The sequence below is a fragment of the Ranitomeya imitator genome, chromosome 4 (genome assembly GCF_032444005.1).
Source record: "Ranitomeya imitator isolate aRanImi1 chromosome 4, aRanImi1.pri, whole genome shotgun sequence".
Taxonomy (NCBI): Eukaryota; Metazoa; Chordata; class Amphibia; order Anura; family Dendrobatidae; genus Ranitomeya; species Ranitomeya imitator.
This window is the reverse complement of record NC_091285.1, coordinates 52,466,753-52,482,258: the sequence shown is the minus strand read 5'-3', so window position 1 is coordinate 52,482,258 and position 15,506 is coordinate 52,466,753. Positions and strand designations below refer to the sequence as shown.

The following is a 15,506-nucleotide window of genomic DNA, read 5'->3' as shown; positions in this document are numbered from 1 at the left end:
GAAGCCGCCCAGCTCGACCTCTAGAAGATCACGCAACCCAGCGCGAGATCTCCGGCCGCGTCATCACTGTCCGCCGGCAACGTCATCCAGGAGCGCCGACAGTGCAGGGGAAAGAAGCAGTCGTAAAAGCGCTGTAGGAACCCCTCTGTCAGGCGCTCTGTCGGCGGTGTCAGCCGCTTGCAGCGGCATCCAGGCTCCCCCTCCGGATCGTGTGTCCCTGCAGCCCGAAGACTCCATCAGGCCAGCATCGGCTGGCGTACCCTGGCGCTCGCCCAACACGGAGGGCTCGAGTGCTGGAGGATCGTCTGGACACGGCAGCGACGGCCGCAGAAGGGGCCCCTGTCTGTATCACACTCTGACATTAAAACTATGATTAGGGATGTGGTCTCTGAGACTCTGGGAGAAGTTTTGAAATCTGCTTCTCCCTCAGTTGTCAGTTCTGAGATTAACACTTTATCTACCACATCCTCCACAACGATTCCCCAGAATCATTTCAAAGAAGCTCTTACATGTGAGCTTTCTCCTCTGGGCTTTCATTTAAGCCCCGCAACTAAGGAGATGATCTGGAGCAATCAATACATTGATTTATTTTCGTTGCTTCCTCGCAGGGATCAGCCTAGTAAATTTGAAAGGCGTGATTGCAAATCTGACTCTGATGACCTGAAACGTGGTCACTCCAAATCTTTCAACAATTGGATTCAGGCCTTTTCCATTTACTTGGCTGTCCTAGGCGAGAAATCACCTAACTTATGTAGTAAATTATTTCAACACATTGATATAATTTTAGAGGCATACCGCAATTTTGGCGATTTTGCCTGGTTGAATTACGACGAATCATTCAGGCAAAAATTAGCTGTTCATCCAGATCTCTCCTGGGGTACGAATGAAGTAGGCCTATGGATTAATCTTATGTTGCCTCAGAGACAATCTGCATCTAAACAGGCGTCTTCGGTCCTCCCTAAGAGGGGCGTCTGTTTTGCCTTTAATGATTCGGTCTGTAAATGGAGCAACAATTGTAGATTTCGGCACGAGTGTTCATTTTGTGGAAATGCACACTCTATGTCGAGAGGCTTCAAAAAACAGTCAGCTCAGCAAGCGCTTTCCAGGGACACTAATTCAAAAGGCTCAGACGCCAGTGATCCTGGAAAGATTGGTGTACTGGCTAAACAGGTACCCAGATATTCCGAGCAGTAAACTTATTTTTGACGGGTTTGTTAAAGGTTTTTTTGTCCCGTCATATAAAGGGGTTGGTTGTAAGATGGTGAAAAATCTCTCCTCTTTGGCAGAGAACCCTGACATAGCCAGAGAAAAATTTTTCAGTGAGTTAGAGCTAGGAAGGGTTGCGGGTCCGTTTACATCACCTTTTCAGAATTTTCGTATTTCCCCCTTAGGTTTAGTTCCCAAAAAAGATTCAGGGTCTTTTCGCCTGATTCACCATTTATCGTACCCCGCCGGCTCATCATTAAATGATGAGGTAGATAAGGATGTTTGTTCCGTTACCTACGCATCATTTGATTCAGCCATTGCTATGCTCAGGTCTATGGGTAAGAACGCGCTAATGTCCAAATCGGACATTAAGTCGGCGTTTCGGCTATTACCTATAAACCCGGAAGGTTTCAATTCCTTGGGTTTTTATTTTGATAACCAATTCTTTTTTGACAAATGCCTTCCCATGGGTTTTTCCCTTTCTTGTTTTTATTTTGAGAGTTTTTCGTCATTTTTGCACTGGGAACTAGAATCCAATTCCCCTAACGTCTATATTTTACACTATCTGGATGATTTTCTTTTTGTGGGCCCCCTGGGCTCCACAATTTGCCTGGATACACTCAATAATTTTCTCAGAATGTGCAAGTATTTCGGGGTCCCTATTGCTCATGAGAAGACAGTTTTTCCTTGTAATTCTATCGAGTTTTTAGGCGTCACGTTAGATTCTGTTAAAATGGAATCTAGACTCCCGATGGACAAAATTTTAAAGTTATCCAGTGCACTATCTAACTTTTTGTGCAAAAGGAAAATTACGCTAAAAGAGCTTCAGTCTCTTTTAGGTTTACTTAATTTTGCTCTGCGCATCATTCCAATTGGTCGCGTTTTTTCTAGACGGTTATATGATGCAACTAAAGGTTTGTCATCCCCTTCTTCTCATATCAGAATTTCTGCTGAGTTGAGGGAGGATGTTAAAATTTGGCTTGAATTTGTTTCTGAATTTAACGGAAAGTCATGCTGGCAATCTGCTTTTATTTCTGCCGACTCGATCCCATTTTCTTTTTCAGTTAATCCCGCTTTTGGCTGTGGTGTTTTCTTGTTATCTCATTGGTGCGCTATTCAATGGCCATCTCGTTGGTTTGAGTGTCGCATCACAAAAAATGAGATGGTTTTGGAACTTTTTGCAATTTTTGGGGGGCTCTATTTATGGGGCTCTCTGATTCAGAACTCCAGAGTTATTATTTTTTCTTTGAATCAAGGAGTAATTTTCTCCATAAATACCTTGTCCTCAAAGAACAAATATGCTTCTTTGATTGTGAGGCAATTGGTCTTAACATGTCTTAAATTTAATATTTGGGTTAAAGCTAAGCATGGTGTTAGCAGTTGGGCTGCGGCGGCTGGTTCTCTGTGTGAACATGAGCGGTCAATTTTTTGCTTCCAGGTACCGAACGCGGATTTGGAACCAACTGCTTGCCCGCAGTCGATCTGGGATCTCATTTCGATCTGATTCCTCAGTGTATTAGGAACTCTCTCTCCGCTAGATCATGGGCCGACTATTCGGCTGCATGGCATAGATGGGTGAATTTTTGTGTTCTTAATAATTTAAGTTTTAACACTTCTAATGCTTTTGCGGGCCTGAGATTTGCGGAATCTCTGGCTGTATCGGGCCTTTCTCATTCAGCTATAGCCAAATCAATTGCTGGGGTATCGTTTTTTCTCAAATTAAGAGGTAGCCCCCCATTATCTAGTTTTTTCCCTTTAAAACAATTTTTAAAAGGTTTAAAAAGATTTAATTTTAAATCAGACTCTAGACGCCCAATTTCCTTTCAGATTTTGAAAGATTTGTGCTTAGCGCTTTCAGATGTCTGTACTTCTAGAGAAGAGAGTATTTTATTTTATGCGATATTTACACTTACATTTTTTGGAGCTTTGCGAGTTAGCGAAGTAGTCTCTGCTAAAAAATCCGAGCCTTCTGGTCTTTTAATTTCTGATGTAAGCATTTATGATTCTAATGTAGTAATGTATATTAGAAAATCAAAAACGTACCAGTTGGGTAGGGAGTCTAGGTTAAATATTAATGCCTTTCCTGAACCTTTAATCTGCCCGGTAGTTATTTTAAAGCGTTGGCTATCAATAAGGCCCGACATCAAAGGCCCTTTGTTTATTCATATGGACGGTTCACCTGTTACTATTTTTCAATTTAATGCGGTTTTGAGAAAATGTTTGGGTTTTTTGAAGTATGACCACCTGAGGATTACTTCACATTCTTTTAGAAAAGGCGCTGCGACTGAAGCATCCAGAGCAGGCCTAGATGACGCTTTAATTCAGAAATTGGGTAGATGGGAGTCTGGCAGATTCAAACTGTATGTTCGGCATGAGCTTTGTGATTATTAATTGTTAATTTACTTTTTCAGGTCCATCCATAGTCTGGATCATTGGACATTCGTTTATATTTTGGGCAGAGAAGAGGGCCAGACAGAGATTTTTTTCTGAGAATTTATCATTTAATTCAACCGAAGTTCAGATCTTCTGGCACAGTATTCAGGGCATGAAATTGTCCAATTTTTGTTTTGAGTTTAGAAAATGTGTTAAAAATTTTCCTTTTCCAGATTTAGTGATTTTTCATTTATCCGGTAATGATTTGGGCAAAATGAGAACTTTAGATCTTTTAGCTTTTATGAGATCAGACATTTGTAGCCTTAGACAGTCATTTCCGTCCGTAGGTTTTGTTTTTTTGGAAATAGTCCCTAGACTTTTATGATCAGATTCTAAATTTTTATTTATGGGTAAGATCCGTAAGAGAGTTAATAGGAGTATGAACAAATTTTTGCCTTTAATTGGCGGTTTTTCTTTTCGGCATGTAGAATTAGAAGGGTTTTTGCCAGGGCTTTTTCGGAAGGATTTAGTCCACCTATCTGATATCGGGTTAGACATTTTTAATCTAAATTTACAAACGATGGTTGAAAAGTGGCTGTGTGGTTTTGGGGGGGCCTCGCCTCTTTGAGGCTTGGCTCTTGGGAAAATCGCCCATTGTTATGGGCGGATTGATATTGGTGTTATTGGATTTATGGAAATTGATATGATTGCATTATTTAAGCTGTGTATTAATTGGTTTAACCCTTAATAAACATCACGGCCATTTTTCTTCCAATAAATAAACTTGTGTTGCGTCCTTTTTGTTTAATGGTAAGGATTAGATCTTGTGATGCCATGTAACTTCAGGAAGACTATGCTCTCCATTACTTGCATTTGGTTCTTGTTTTTGAGTTTGCTTCCTATCAATAAAAGGTCTATTATTGATAATTATTTTACTACTTCTGCATTCTTTCATAGTGTGACCTGTGTATCCACATCTATAACATTTCCCAACGAACCTTACTTTGCCTTCATTTTTGACTATCTCTGAGATTCGCCTTTGGGGCTTGTTGTCATGACTTGTGTCCTGAATCCAATCCTTCAATATATTTACAAAGGCTTGATAGGAATTTGCGTTTCTCAAGGCAACTTTTGATGGATAGTCAACAAAGGTGCATTTGTTAGCCACTGAATATAGAAAACTGTTATCATCAGGAGACATGTCAGGGCAGTTATAGGTAGAACGATATAATGTCAAATATTCACTTCAGAAAATAATTGGATCATCTCCTCTGTTTAGTTTTGCATTTTCTAAGGCAATAGTACCTCTTGTATCTCGTCCTCCCATGTCTCTCTTTAATTCCTCCATTCTGTCACTAGCATTTCCCCAATTGCATTCAAGATCTGCAGACAATCCTTTGTGATATCCTACAGGAGGCTGCAACTTTTCACAGAGTTGGGATGGGAGCCATACCCGAAGCCCTATTACCTAGTTTGTATTGTGTCACTACAGCCTCTAGCCTATTGGAGAGAGTAATGGCTGATGCGCTTGGGTCAAATGTCCCTAATATCTGGCATAGGTTTGTCTTTTCTTGTATGGTGAGTGTTGTGCAATGTACTTGATTGCTGCTCTTTATAAGTGAATTCTCCCTCGTTTGTCTCAATCTACCTGACTCATGGTAACACAAGCCCCACCATTCAAAATAAATAAGACAAGCACACCAGATTTAGTTTGGAATAAAAATTGGCCGTGGTGTTTATTTTTTAGGTAAAATGAAGAATAAATCTAATATATAATTGCCTAGAATACTACTTCCTGCAATTTGTGCCAACTTCCGTGGCTTTGTCCGGAGCTAATGTCCAGAGCTAATGTCCGGAGCTAATGTCCGGAGCTAATGTCCGGAGCTAATGTCCGGAGATAAGTGACGTCAACAGTGTCCAGTGTCTGATTGGTTGCCGCCTGCTGCGAGCGACCAATCAGAAACGTGCCGTACTGTGACACACTCCGCCCGCCATTTTGGTGTGATTTTTGAATTTTTACCTCACAGCAAGTTTCTACTGCGTGGAGGCGGGCCCAGTGACGTTGTTCTTCAAGCTCCTGCCGAATTTCGTCAAAAAAATTATAATACCATTTACCAAAACTATATATATTTAGTTGGGAAGTGGTTCAGTGACATTTTCACACCAATTTTGAACTTTTGTTTGGTGTTTTCTCCATATACTGCCTATTATTCACTGACTGTTATACTGAGAGACTGCCGTTTATTAACCTCTTCTTTGCCACATTGGGTATATTGCTCTATTATTTGCCACATAAGGACATTGTCTATTATTGCCCAGCAATTTCTCTGCAATATAAACTGCCTATTTATTACTATCTGCATTCCTGCAAAGAACTATTGCCTATTATTAACTGAGTATTTTCCTACTACCTGACACTGCCTCTTATTAACCTGTTGTTTGCCACCACCACGCTTAAAGCTGTTTAGCTTAGCCAACATGAGCTCTAATAGTAAGGATACTAATGACACAGAGCCCAAAGCTGCTGATGGCGCACGTAAGATTAGGTCTGATATAAAGTATACTAATAATGCAGAGCAAAAACACAAGTTGTCGTCTGATGTCTTTCATCCCTCCCCTCATAAGCATGTTCATGGATCCTGTGTAACTGTACCTTAAATAACAAGAATTGTCAAGAGCTGGTGAGTGCAGCCATTTTTTGTTCTTTCTTACTATTATTTATTAATTGTATTATTCTTACATTTGAATAAATAAAGTATATGTGGATTCTAGACTCCCGATTCTTTAGAATCGGGCTGCCATCTAGTTATTAATAAAATACCAACCAGAATTAAATAATCATTCATCAACTGAATTAAATTTCACCATTAAAAATCCAATCCACCCGACACCGGGCGATTTTCCCACAAAATAAACGACACGACAAGGTTACAACAGAACCAAAAAAGGGGGTGGGAGGCCGGGATCTTAAATCTTCTGAGGTAAACTAGTGACAGCGGCTCTGAACAGCTGTTTTTGTAGCCAGGAATTCCCTCTGTTCGGTATCTGTAAGCCAATCAAAACACTGGAAAAAAACCCGGGAAGAACAGTGGGGAAAAATAAGGGGAGGGCGTTCAGGAGTAAAGAGAGAGAACCTCTGATTTGGGTTACCTTTAGGGCTATCCGCGGTGCGTACAGGCTGCTCCTCCCGCCTTTTCCAGTCTTTCTTCCTGGTCATTAGATTTGCACATTTGATTACAGCAATGATTATTCACTTTAGTACCTTTCTGTGATTTCAAAGACATATTATCATGTTTTTTTAGTTCCAGTACATTAGCATCATGCAACTGATTTCTAAGTATTGTCATAACATCATTATACTTTGCTTCCTTTTCTTATAGCAAAGCAATTCGCTGCTCCCTAAGTTGACATCTTTCCTCATACTCTTCGAGCTTATCTTCTAACTCACAATTTTGGTCATTCATATTGTCTACCTCATCCCTTAGATTTTTCACATTCACAACTTTGATCTTCAGCACTAGCAATAGCCATACTGACTTCCTGTTCAATTTTGTCCACCTCACCACTTAATTGAGCTTTCTCTGAATACCAATGCAATTCCTTTCATTTTCAACAACATACACAAAACATTTGCTAACTTCTCTTTCTTTTTCGACAATTTACTCTCACTCTGCCCTTCACATTGTTTCATTAGGTCATTAAACTGACGTGTCAATGCATCATCTGCACAAGCATTAACCGAGCAGAGGCATACTTTTTGTTACTCCACGCTATACTTACCTGTCCAGCCGGCGCACTCTCGACGCTCCTCCTCGCTCCTCTCTGTCTGGATTCCCTGGCATTCATCCCTTCGGCGGTCCGTGCATGCGCAGACGTGCTCCTCTCACCGCCAGGACTTCTGGGAAGTCGTGACGCGCTGGCTCCGCCCCCAATATGGCGGCGCCCATCGGGTATTTCTCCCCTGCTTCTGACTGGGTAAGACGCCTTTGAGTCTATTGCGTTCGCTGGTTTACCGCCAGCATTCCCTTAGGTTCCTTGGCTATGATCTCTGTTATCTCCGCAGTGTCTCTTACTTTCTCTGTTTACCGTGTCCTGCCAGTCCTGTGTTCCTGCCGTATCCTGCCAGTCCCGTGCTGCTGCCTTGTCCTGCCAGCCCTTCATTCCTGCCGTGTCCAGCCAGCTCTGCATTCCTGTCATACCTTGCCAGTCCTGTGTACCTGCCGTACCCTGCCAGTCCAGAGTCTCCGTTGTCTCCATCCGTCGAGTGCTATCATCTTATCAGTTAGTACCCTGTCTTTGCTGCCTCCATCTGTCCAGTGCCTCCGCCATTCTAGCCTCTTCAGTAGCTCTATCTTTCCTCTGTCCTCAGTTCTCTCTCTGCGCTATCCTCAGTCATCCCTTTGGCTCCGGCTGTTGCGGCTTCACGCTCCTTGGGCCTGTCCCAAACACTCCCTGTACCGGGGGTGGTACCATCTGGTTCACTCGCCCTCGGGGGCTCTGAAGTCGTGACCCAGAGGGTCCACTTCCTAGTCTTGATACTTTTCAATAAACTTACTGACTATTTCCATGTTAATTATTTCCAACTATTTTCACAGAGGACAAATAAAAATAAACAAATCAACTTTCCAAACAGAAATTACAAATGAACTAAACACGACACAGAAACCAGTGAATATTACTTCACTAAACAGGGAATCAGACTGAATCCAATCTTCCCTCAGGCAATCACACTCCAATACTAGAGTCTTGTGACTTTACCAATATCTGATTGACAGTATCTCATGCACTTGATCAAATACAGATCCAAGATCCAGAGTGATCTCCTATTGAAGCATAAGGCTACTTCCCCTTATCATTAGATTTAGATTTTAACCTCTAAAGGTACCTTCACACATAACGATATTGTTAACGATATCGTTGCTATTTGTGACGTAGCAACGATATCGTTAATGAAATCGTTATGTGTGACAGCGACCAACGATCAGGCCCCTGCTGGGAGATCGTTGGTCGCTGAATAAAGTCCAGAACTTTATTTCGTCGCTGGACTCCCTGGAGACATCGCTGGATCGGCGTGTGTGACACCGATCCAGCGATGTCTTCACTGGTAACCAGGGTAAACATCGGGTAACTAAGCGCAGGGCCGCGCTTAGTAACCCGATGTTTACCCTGGTTACCATGCTAAAAGTAAAAAAAAACAAACAGTACATACTTACCTACAGCTGTCTGTCCTCCAGCGCTGTGCTCTGCACTCCTCCTGTACTGTCTGTGAGCCGGAAAGCAGAGCGGTGACGTCACCGCTCTGCTTTCCGGCTCCCAGACAGTACAGGAGGAGAGCAGAGAAGCAGAGCACAGCGCTGGAGGACAGACAGCGTTAGGTAAGTATGTAGTGTTTGTTTTTTTTTACTTTTAGCATGGTAACCAGGGTAAACATCGGGTTACTAAGCGCGGCCCTGCGCTTAGTTACCCGATGTTTACCCTGGTTACCGGCATCGTTGGTCGCTGGAGAGCGGTCTGTGTGACAGCTCTCCAGCGACCAAACAGCGACGCTGCAGCGATTCGGATCGTTGTCGGTATCGCTGCAGCGTCGCTAAATGTGAAGGGGCCTTAACTCACTTTCTTCTCAGAGAAGTCTGGTTTTATCCTTTAGATCTTTTGAGAAACTCAATCAACAGGGCGCTACCCTAACTTTACCGGCAACAATTCAACAACATTTAAACAAATAAAGACATACCAATAGGCCTAAACTTAACAGAAAAACATTAATAAACATAAAATATAATGCATGTATTAAATCTAATTAAAGGAATGTATGCTTACCAATTAAGCGCGTCCGCTCACTGATGAAGAATATCACAGAACTTCTGGTCAATATCTCAGGCGTTCCAGTTTTTCCACGAACCAGCGTGTCACTTGTTCACCGATAAGATGTTCTCCTTGGGTCTGTTTCCTTGAAGAAGGGCTTTCTTGTCTGGTCTTAAAATTGGATATTTTCAGGCGCTTGGATGAAGCAGTTGGGAACTTCTCGGTTCTGGGTAGAATGCTGTTTTTCCACGATCCGCTGGGGTGACAAATGTCGGTGGTGATTTCTCATCCTGTATCCTGTCCTGAATATTTCCTATACAATCAATAACTCAAGTTTGGGAAAATGACAAAGATATTTAATGACAAGTAAAATAAGATAGTAGTAAGACAATTCAAATAATAAAATAACAATAAAACCTCATCTTCAATGTCCTATAATTAGAGAAAATACCAAAATAAATATCTACAAGTATACTTAGCAATGATTCTTCATGGCAATAATGAGAGAGTTGGCCTTGATTCTTCCTCCATTTATACCAACATTTCACATCCACACCCACATACAAGCCATGACTCCACCATTGCTTCCGGTATCTTCTGTGGCAAAAGTCCAATCATCTTCCGGCAATGTGAACACTGTCATTGACTGCAGTAATCATCACCTTCCTGCAGATGGCGTCCTCCTACTTGGGAAGAAAGTTCTTGTGTAGGACAGGTTCAACTCCATTTGGGCTGGCTCCAACATGTCCATTCAAAGAACAATGGTTCATCATCCGAACACCACAGGCATTGTGTATCCATATACATATCCATAGGCCGAAGAGAGGATGTCTATCTCATGAGCAGTGGTTTAGAATGGAAACCCACAGGAGTTGTGTACATGTGTAGATAATGATAGGTCACAAACAGGATAGAGGCTATTGATTCAAGATTTCCACAGTGTATACCTGTGTCCTCCATTAGGGTGGAGGGCCAATATTCACTTAGTATGTAGATGCACCTCTGCCTTCTCACTAAAACAAAGGACATCACACAAAAGAAAAAGAACACAGGCCTGACCGCCTGATAGGTTTACAGTCTTGTATCTGGTTTATCTCATCAACAGAGTCCTGATCATATTCAGCACTCATAAATTCTATATATTTCTATGGTACGCACATTGTCCATGTTGTCTTCCAACACCCTATAATTAATAACCAGCAAAGGCTATGCAGACAGCTGCGGGAAGAAATTAATAGCCTAGAAAGAGGCCATGGATATTGCCCCCTCCCCCCCCCCCCGGCTAAACACATCAGCTCTCAGCCGCCCCAGAAAAGGCACAATTCCAAGATGCGCAAATTCTGGCACTTAGCCTTGCTCATCCTACTTGCCCTGTAGCGGTAAGCAGTAGCAAGTGGGGTTCATATTTGTTGAGTTGCACTTTTGAACGACACAATTGGTTTTACCATGTCTTGTACTCGAAAGCGGGAACAAAATACCAAGTGTGGTGTAATTGCAAAAAAGTGCAATCCCACACTTGTTTTTTGTTCACTAAATGCTAAAACTGACCTGCCACTATGATTCTTCAGGTCATTACGAGTTCATAGACACCAAACATGTCTAGGTTATTTTTTATCTAAGTGGTGAAAAAAATTCCAAACTTTGCTAAAAAAAACAAATAAAAAAAAATAGCGCAAATTTCCGATACCTGTAGCGTTTCCATTTTTCGGGATCTTGGGTCGGGTGTGGGCTTATTTCTTGCGCGCTGAGCTGACGTTTTTAATGATACCACTTTTGTGCCGATACAATCTTTTGATCGCACGTTATTGCTATTTAATGCAATGTCGCAGTGACCCAAAAAACAAAATTCTGGCGTTTAGAATTTTTTTATCGCTACACCGTTTAGCGATCAGGTTGATCCCTTTTTTTTTTTATAGATCGGGCGATTCTGAACAAGGCAATACCAAATATGTGTATGTTTGATTTTTTTTTACTGTTTTATTTTGAATGGGGCAAAAGGGGGGTGATTTAAACTTTTATATTTTTTTTTATTTTTTTCATATTTTTTAAAACATTTCTTATTTACTTTTGCCATGCTTCATTAGCCTCCATGTGAGACTAGAAGCTGGAACAGCTGATCGGCTCTGCTACATAGAAACGATGCTCAGATCGCCCCTATGTAGCTGAATTACAGCATTGCTATGAGCGCCGACCACAGGGTGACACTCACAGCAATCCGGCATCAACAACCATAGAGGTCTTAAAGAGATATCTGGTTGTCATGCCGACACATCGCTGACCCCATCGCTGAAAAACTATACACTGATTCCCAGGCTCCGGATGGCATCCGTGTGGGGTACGTGTCACATGGACTCATTGACTTGTGATCTATGCAGTCATCCATCACAGATCACGTGTGCAGTGCGCTCGCTACACTGAGCAGCCAATCACAGATCATGTGTGCAGTGCACTCACTACACTGAGCAGCCAATCACAGATCATGTGTGCAGTGCACTCACTACACCGAGCAGCCAATCACAGATCATTTATGCAGTGCACTCACTACACCGAGCAGCCAATCACAGATCATATGTGCAGTGCACTCACTACACTGAGCAGCCAATCACAGATCATGTAACATAGTAACATAGTTAGTAAGGCCGAAAAAAGACATTTGTCCATCCAGTTCAGCCTATATTCCATCATAGTAAATCCCCAGATCTACGTCCTTCTACAGAACCTAATAATTGTATGATACAATATTGTTCTGCTCCAGGAAGACATCCAGGCCTCTCTTGAACCCCTCGACTGAGTTCGCCATCACCACCTCCTCAGGCAAGCAATTCCAGATTCTCACTGCCCTAACAGTAAAGAATCCTCTTCTATGTTGGTGGAAAAACCTTCTCTCCTCCAGACGCAAAGAATGCCCCCTTGTGCCCGTCACCTTCCTTGGTATAAACAGATCCTCAGCGAGATATTTGTATTGTCCCCTTATATACTTATACATGGTTATTAGATCGCCCCTCACTAGTGCACTCACTACACTGAGCAGCCAATCACAGATCACGTGTGCAGTGCACTCACTACACTGAGCAGCCAATCACAGTAATGAATGTGTTCATGTGGGAGGAGCCCGGTCACAACAAAGCATTGCCAACCATTCCCCACTTGCTCACACTGCTCCAAGTCTCCTCCACATCACTAGCAGCCGGCAGAGGAAAAGCAGGAACCAAGGTAAGAGCTGCTCAAATAAGGGCAAAAAAAATCAGCTAGATGAGTGGGAAACGTCCGTAGGACGAGCATTAAGGAGCCGTGTGCGAGTCCAGAATCTTATTTATGGAAGTTCTTCTGTTGATACATTCAGATTCTTCAACTTTTATTCGTTTTTATTTGTGTTTTCTGAGTTTCTTTTATAACTTTTTATATGAACATTTCAAACTTCTAATTGTAATGAACATAAAAGAAATCTGGATGGAGCATCCACAGTATATAGAAAAAGTCATGTCTCTGGGAAGAAGGGAGCTAAGACAGAAAAGCACGCACACCTTTTGTGTTTTTTCTTTTTCATTTCCATCTATATGGCCGTGTAAGGCTATGTGCACACGTTCCCAATTTTTCGCATTTTTGCACGTTTTTTTTCTCAAGCAAAACGCTTCAAAAATGCTTAAAAACACATACATTAGTATCCCATAATTTATAATGGATTCTACATTTTTTGTGCACATGTTGGCGTTTTTTTCCGTTTGCGTTTGCGGGAAAAAAACGCATGCCGAAAAAAATGCAGCATGTTCATTAATTTTGCGGATTTTTTGCGGATTTCCCATTATATTATGGCATTGGGAACGTATATTGCTTTATACAGAGTGGGCCCCATATATTGCTCCCTACAGAATAGGCCCCATATAATGATCCCTACAGAATGGGCCCCATATATTTCTCCATACAGAATGGGCCCCATATAATGCTCCCCACAGAATGGGCCCTATATATTGCTCCGTACAGAATGGGCCCCATATACTGCTCTACAAGTAATTGGCCCCCATATACTGCTTTAAATATTATCTCTCGACGCTGTCCGACTCATCGGCGTCTTCCGGCTCTCTGCGCCGTGACTGTTCAGGCACAGGGCGCACACTAATCACATCATCGCGCCCTCTCACCTGAAACGTCACAGTCAAAGGATGGAAGACACCGCAGCCCAGAAACGGAGAGGCGAGTATCGCAAATCTCGGGGTTTGGAGCAAGCAGTGGGGGATCGGGCCCCCATAGCACGCCAGTGACCCCGATGGTGAGTGAGCCCCTCCACCTGCTCAGGGCCCCGGCACTTGCCCGCGTGCGCCGGGTGCTGATACCGGCCCTGTACATATTCATACATCATATATAGAGGACTGAATACCTGTTATAATTTTTCTGTATCCTGTGTCTACATAGCTGAACCCAAACTTTACTCTGAGTATTAAATAATTGTAGTTTATTTTCTCTCTTTTTCCATCAGCCATGGCGTCTATTGATCTGAGAGATGAGCTGCTCTGCTCCATCTGTTTAACCACGTTTAAGGACCCTGTAATGCTGAGATGTGGACACAACTTCTGCCGGGTCTGTATTGGTCGTGTGCTGGATACACAGGACGAGTCTGGAATTTATTCCTGTCCTGACTGCAGAAAAAGATTTCAGCAGCGGCCGGCACTGATGAGGAACATAAATCTCCATAATGTTGCAGCACGTTTCCTGATTACTCAGCAAGAACAAGAGGAGATCACCGGGATCTGCTGCACTTACTGTGTGGACTCTCCGGTACCTGCTGTTAGATCCTGTCTACACTGTGAGGCTTCTCTGTGTGATAAACACCTGAGGGTCCACAGCAAATCACCAGAACACGTCTTCTCTGATCCCAGCACTTCTCTGGAGAAAAGAAAATGTTCTGTCCATAAGAAGATCCTGGAATATTACTGCACCGAGGACGCGGCTTGTATCTGTGTCTATAGTTCAGCAGGAGAACATCGAGGACATCAGGTGGAGACGCTGGAAGAGGCCTCTGAGAAGAAGAAGAGGAAACTGAAAAATGTCCTCCAGAAACTGATCACAGAGGCAGAGGAGACTGAGGAAAGACTCCGGAGTCTGGAGGAGCACAGGAGAAAAGCTCAGGAAAAAGCAGCTGGAGAAGCCGAGAGAGTCACGGCCCTGTGTACAGACATCAGGAGACGGATGGACGACCTGGAGAAGAAGCTTCTGACTGAGATCTCCAGGCAGGAGAAGGAAGAGTCACTGTCACTGTCTGCTCTGATCCATCAGCTGGAAATAAAGGACGAGCTGTCCAGGAAGATGAGACACATTGAGGAGCTGTGTAACATGACGGATCCACTGACTGTCTTACAGGAACCAGACACCGGTGACTTGTGTGATCCTGATGAGGAGGGAGGTGATGAGGACACAGGAGGACATGATAAACAGCCCCATGATGGAGATGACCTGGATGTGGCTGTGATCTCACACACATTACACACATTATGTGAGGTAATATCAGGTATAAGGAGGGGGATCTATGTGGAAGATCCTGCAGACATATTACTGGATATAAAAACGGCTGTTAATAATGTCCTTATATCAGACGACCTGAAAACTGCAACCTGGACAGGAGAAAAGCAGAAACGTCCAGAAAGAGCAGGGAGATTCCAGGATTCACCTCGGGTGATGAGCAGGAGAGGATTTACCTCAGGATGACATTACTGGGATGTGGAGACCAGGAGATCAGGAGTGTGGAGGGTGGGGATGTGTTATCCCAGTATAGACAGGAGGGGACGTCAGTCAGTGATTGGATATAATAACAAGTCCTGGTGTTTGTGGAGATTTGATGATGATGATGATGATGATCAGTATTCAGTGAGACATGACAGTGAAGTGATCAGATTACCTCACAAGATCTCCAGTTATAGAGTCAGGATATGTCTGGATTATGAGGCCGGGCAGTTGTCCTTTTATGAGCTGTGTGACCCCATCAGATACTTACACACCTTCACTGCCACCTTCTCCGAGCCCCTCCATGCTGCATTATGTGTATATGATGGTTCTATAAAGATATTAGGGATAAGCAGAAACTAGAAGAAACCGTCATAATTTAAAGGGAAGGTCCCACCAGTTTTCTTGTA

General features: G+C 42.9%; 2 pseudogenes; one reads left to right on the top strand and one right to left on the bottom strand.

Annotated features, from left to right (window-relative positions):
- Positions 1-15,485, top strand: part of LOC138673940 (E3 ubiquitin/ISG15 ligase TRIM25-like) — a 30,880-nt pseudogene extending 15,395 nt beyond the window's left edge.
- LOC138674449 (posterior protein-like) lies at positions 4,397-6,796 on the bottom strand (annotated as a pseudogene).
- Positions 15,486-15,506: the final 21 nt, after the last annotated feature.